The sequence below is a fragment of the Tupaia chinensis genome, unplaced genomic scaffold, assembly GCF_000334495.1.
Source record: "Tupaia chinensis unplaced genomic scaffold, TupChi_1.0 Scaffold000075_1, whole genome shotgun sequence".
Lineage (NCBI taxonomy): Eukaryota > Metazoa > Chordata > Mammalia > Scandentia > Tupaiidae > Tupaia > Tupaia belangeri.
The window spans coordinates 1,778,214-1,784,277 of record NW_006159535.1 but is presented as its reverse complement, the minus strand read 5'-3'; positions in this window follow the sequence as shown (position 1 = coordinate 1,784,277).

Below are 6,064 nucleotides of genomic sequence, written 5' to 3'. Positions count from 1 at the left end.
GGATGGGCATGCCGCAATCCCTTCTCCTCCATTCTCCTCTCGGGATCTTGGGCACGCGCACACACCTGGCGTGAGTTTAAGCCACCGGGTCCAGGACTCGATTCCATGTGTAATCTTAAGTGCAGCGTCCATGTCTTTTTTTTCTGTCCTTGTGCCTTGTGCAATGCATCCTTTCGATTATGTTTTTAAATTAAATTTCCCTTCAAAAACAGTTGATTGTGTGAAGAAGTTAACTATTGATAATACTCCCAGACCGTTAGCCACAGATTTTTGTATGTGTGGCTTCTTAGTGTGCCATTTCTCATTTTCATAAAGCTCAATAATTCATTGTACTAGTGCATAATGTATAATACAAAGGGCTAGTGAAAACGTGATCTGGAACCAGCAGTTAGCGTAATGGCTATGTTGCTGGACTCCCACGTAGTAGACTGCGGTTCGAGTCCTGGACCCGGTGGCTTAAACTCATGCTGGGTGCGTGTGCATGCGTGCCCAGGATCCCAAGAGGAGAATGGAGGAGAAGGGATTGCAGCGTGGCCATCCCCCCTGGGGAGTGATTTCTTGCTTTCTGTCTGGTTGGCGAGTGCACATGCCCTATGGCCCTCTCCAAAAAAAAGAAAAAAAAAAAAAAAACATGATCTGAGCGTTTGAGAATTTTTTGGAGGCAAGTTGTAAGGCTGGTTTAAGGTACTTTCATTTGAACCCTTTCCTTGATTCTAAGACACATATTTTTCACATACTGAAATTTCCAACATAAAATTTTGTTTTAATCTCTCTGTGAATCGATGGTGTTTTGGAATCAGAGAAATGTGGTAAATACAATAACTTGTGACTTTTAGTTAAATGATTTGTTGAACTAATACACAAAAATTTTATTTTTGCTTATATTGCAGGGTAGACTCAAGACTATGTAGCTTCTCTTACCTTATTTCTTATGTCATGCTGCTTTAGGACTTTTAAAAATAAGATGACATGGCATTAGAGTTTTGTTTTTTAATTTTTTTTTTTGAGATGTTTTTGCTATAAGGCATGTGCATTCACCAGAAAGACAGAAAGCGAGAAATCATCTCCTGGGGGGATGGCCACACTGCAATCCCTTCTCCTCCATTCTCCTCTTGGGACCTTGGGCATGCACGCACATGTGCCTAGCGTGAGTTTAAGCCACCAGGTCCCATGCTTGAACCACGATCGACTACATGAGAGTCCAGCGACATAGACATGCTATCTGCTGGTCCCTGTTTTTTAATATTTTAACTGGGGTAGGAAAGAGGAAAGTATATTTGAATCAGCAGGGTTTAAAAATAATACATGGGGACCAGCAGATAGCATAATAGTTACATTGCTGGACTCAGATAGTTAACTGGGAATCAAGTCCTGGACCTGGCAGTTTAAAATTCAAGCCAGGTGCACGTGCATGCATGCATGCCCAAAGTCCCAAGAAGAGATTGGAGGAGAAGGGATTGAGGCATAGCCATCCCCTTTTGAGGGTGATTTCTTGCTTTCTGTCTCTCTGTCTCTCTGGCAAGCTCACGTACCCTATAGCGAAAAAATCTCTAAAAACCCCCCTAAAAAAACCCGGAACAGTAATACATGGATACTGATCAACTCACTGTCCATCATGACATGCAAGCCCCTTTATATGTCCCCTTGGTCATTTCTTGCTTCTCTAACCCCCCAACATTGTGCAAGCTACTCAAAAAAGTTGCATTTCTCTGTACTCTCTCTATCTGCACACATATCCATCCCTTTTAAAATTTTCTTTTTACCCAAGCTTCCCTCGAAATTCTCTAGCCTAACTTCTATTTGTCCTGAAAGACTCCACTGAGCTATCATCTGAATGGAGAAGTCTCCCCCCATTCCACTCTGGGCCTTCCTAAAAATCTCAAAGCACCCTGCACATACCTCTGATTTAATACCAAACAACATACCTTGGGTTAGGTCCACTTACCATTCTGTAGCACCCAACAGAGGGTTTGGCATGTTGCAAAACCCTCTATAAGTATAAATAAAAATTAAAAAGTAAAATGATAATAAGATAATAGAGCAGGCACATAGCTCATTGGTTAAATGCTGTATATCAGGAGCTGGATCCTATTTGGCTTACTGCAGTTTGAATCTCCACCCTGGAGATGAGAAACATGCCAGACATGTATGCATACATGCCCAAAATCCTGACACAGTGGAGAAAGCAAAAAGGATTGTGGCCTGACAACCCTCCATTGAGGGCTGCTTTCTCTCTGTTTCTCTTTCTTGTGGGCATAGGGACCTTCTCACAAAAAAATAAAAAATAATAAAAGTAATGCATGAATGTAGTGTTCTTTTAATCAAGTTGCAAAGCCAGCAGGTGGTGTGGAGGTTAAGGTGCTGGATCACACATGGCCAACTGTAAGGTTTGCGTCCTAGACCCAGTGGCTTGAAAATCATGCCAGGCATTGAGCATGCCAAAAATCCCAAGAGGAGAATGGAAGAGAGAGAAAGGATTGCAGTGTGGCCATCCTCCCTGGGGAGTGATTTTTCACTTTACATCTCTCTTGCTTTCTTTGTTTCTCTCTGGTGAGCGCATGCACTCTATAGCAAAAACTTAAAAGGAATCAAGTTTTAGTATTCATCAAGTACAGTATTATTCACATAAAAACCTAAAAATGCAAAACAAGGGACCAGCAGTTAACGTAATGGCTATGTCGCTGAACTCCCATGCAGTCGACCACAGTTCGAGTCCTGGACCTGGTGGCTTAAACTCACGCCAGGCACGTGTGCGTGTGTGCCCAAGATCCCGAGAGGAGAAGGGAGGAGAAGGGATTGCCGCATGGCCATCCCTCCAGGGGCTGATTTCTTGCTTTCTGTCTCTCTCTCTGTCTGGCGAGCGCACGCACCCTATAGCAAAAACCGCTCAAAAAAAAAAATGCAAAACAATACCTTAGTAAGAGGTATTTACCTATGCAGTAAGAATGTGATGATGTACAAGAGTCATAAACACCACATTCCGGATTGTAGTTCCATTTGGAGGAAGGGAGGGTTAGTGGATAGAACGAGGGAGAGATGCCAGGTGGTGTCTACCATGTCTCTAATGTGTTCTGTGCTGAATAGTAAATGGGTGGGTAGATATTTGTTACATCATTTTCTGTATCTACTTACCTACATGAAATATTTTATAATTTTTAGAAACAGAAAAAGGAATAGATAGAGGTATGCATATATTAATTTTTTTTAACTTCAAATGGTATACTGCTCCCTCTACCCTTAACCCTAAACTCGTTAGTTTCCTTCCCAGAAGTTAACATTTTACTGGTTTATTTGAACCTTTCCAGAAATATGTACATTAAAACTAATATAGTAGTCTTTTCTGTACAGTTTTATACTATGCCTTTTTTTTTTCTTTTTGAGAGGTTTTTGCTATAGGGTGCATGTGCTCGCCAGAAAGACAGAGACAGATAGAGAGACAGAAAGTGAGAAATCCCCCCCCAGAGAGGATGACCATACCACAATCCCTTCTCCTCCATTCTCCTGTTGGGATCTTGGGCACGCACGTATGTGTACCCGGCATGAGTTTAAGCCACTGGGTCCAGAACTCGAACCGTGGTCTACTACATGGGAGTCCAGCGACATAGCCATCACACTAACTGCTAGTCCCGCCATTTTCTTTTTCTTTTTTTCTTACAGTTTTTTCCAGCGTGCCCTCACTGGAGAGACAGAAAGAGACAGACATAAAGCAAGAAATCACCCCTCAGGGGATGATGGCTACACCACAGTCATTCTCCTTTGTTGCAGTCATTCTCTTTTGTTCTTCTCTCAGGATTTGGGGCACACACACACATGTGCCCGGTATGAGTTTTAAGCCACTGGGTCTGGGACTCTTAACTATAGGCAGCTACATAGGAGTCCAGTAGTATAACCATTATACTATCTGCTGGGCCCTTTTCACTTAATAATATATCTTGGAGATTATTCCAAGTTAGTATGTTAAATATGTAATTTTAATAAAATTAAAGTCTACCTCTTACTAATAATAATTACTGTCATCTTTACCAAGCTCTCTGCTGATAAGCATAAATACTTGTTTTTGCTGTGTCACATTTGCTAATCAGTTTTTAGCAGGAAATCCAAGTTTCCAGGTAATTCCTGAGTCTTCCCATGGTTCTTTATTGGGAACCCTCATGCCTGTATGTGTCTTGAGTCCAGTGGAAATCAGAGTTTACGGTCTTTATGGGGCTCCAGAGCTGCGTATAAATCAGATGCTTTAGTCTACTTTGCTGTTTCGGACAGCTGAATACCACACAGGGTGGTTTATGTGTTTCCTAGATTCTTACAGTTTGTGGGTCATGTTCCCTCTGGGTGGTGGGGAAAAGGAAGGTTGGGTTCTGGTGCTGTGTAGCTTGGGTTTGAGTCTCATGCTTTGCCACTTACTGGCCGTGTGTCCTTGGGTAATGCTTTAACTCTGTTGATTCAGCTCCTTCATCTGTAAGAGGCATTTAGTATTCCCTTTCTTGTAGAGTTGTATTGAGAATTAAATGAATAAAAAGTGCATGATATATAGGAAGCACTGTAAGATGTTAGGTATTTTTATTATATTATCTATCATTCAGCCTACTGCCAATTTCCAGACAGCTAACCCCACACTTCACCACTGACTTCCTTAGACCTTGATCTCTCTGGCTAGTGAGGAAACCTCATTCTCTTTTTCAGGATCTACTCTCGCAGAGAATGTTCTGCTAGCCACCCAGTGTTACTTGTGCTGTAGCTGCCTGCTACCAGAAGCACCAGGGCTCTGTGCACTGCTAGGATAGAGAAGGTGGTGAGTGCAGCCTCCCAGCTTGCCTGGAAATACCACTCTGGAATGCCCTTACTGCTTACATTAGGCCTCTTGGCCAGAGCTCTGCGTATTCTTTCTCATGCAAGATTTTCCCTGAGACCCAGTTGTCCCATCCGGCCGTTTACTTTGGGAGCTGCATGTCTATATGTGTCTGAATCCAGTTGAGATTAGAGTTTAAGGTCTTTCTCGTGGGGATCCAGGGTCCCATGTAAATCAGGTGCTTTAGTCTCCTCTTCTGTCTCTGACAATACTGCACTGGGTGGTTTATAAAGAACAAAGACTCATTAGCTCATGGTTTTGGAGGTCCCATATAAAGAGGCCACATGTGGTCGGGTTTTGTTGGTGGGGACTCCCTGCAGAGTCCCGAGGCTGGGGCAGGGCACAAGAGTGAGAGCTTATGTATTCTGTCTGTGTCAAGTCTGATTCCCTTTTCTTGTATACCCACCAGACTTAGTCAAGGGGGCCCTGCCCTGATGACCTTAACTAATTTTAATCATGTCACAAAACCCCACCTCTTAATCTTGTAATTGGGTCAACAATACAATCAAATTTCAACACATGAATTTAGGGGAACACATTGAAACCACGTATGAGGGGATGTGGCTTGACATCTATTTTTTCTTTACTTACAGTAGAGCACATGTACACACACGTGAGAGTTAAGTGTGGGGGCAAAGGTCTGGTCATGTCTCAGTCCCCTTCCTTCAGTCCTCTAGCCCATCATATCCTAGGCACTTACATGTGTGCCTGGCTTAGGATTCGAATTGTAGTTGCCATGTAGGATCCAGCTTCTCTTGAGCAATGCATTCCTACTTCACCATGAAGCTGGCCCTTGACATCTATTTTAAGAGCTCCTGAACTTACTATCACCAATAAGTCCCCCAAACATTTTATGATAGTTGGGAGACTAGTGTCTCCTGAGCACCAGAGATGTCCTAAGGAGCAGTAACAACTCTAGTCCAGGCAGGACACTCTGTTACGTTATTAGCATTTATAGCTAATATTTGAATAGCAGTTTCCAATACAACATGATTTGTACATAAGTTTTCTCATTTAACTCTGAAGCACAGGACTCAGTATCTCATTCTCATTTTTCCAATGCAGAAACAGGATTAGAAACTGTTGGCACAAGTAGAAAAGGACAAGCCAGGACCAGCATCTGGTGTAGTGGTTAAGGCACTGGACTCCCACATGGCCAACCACCATTCAAGTCCTGAATCTGACTGCTTGAAACATACCAGGCTGTATGTGTGTATG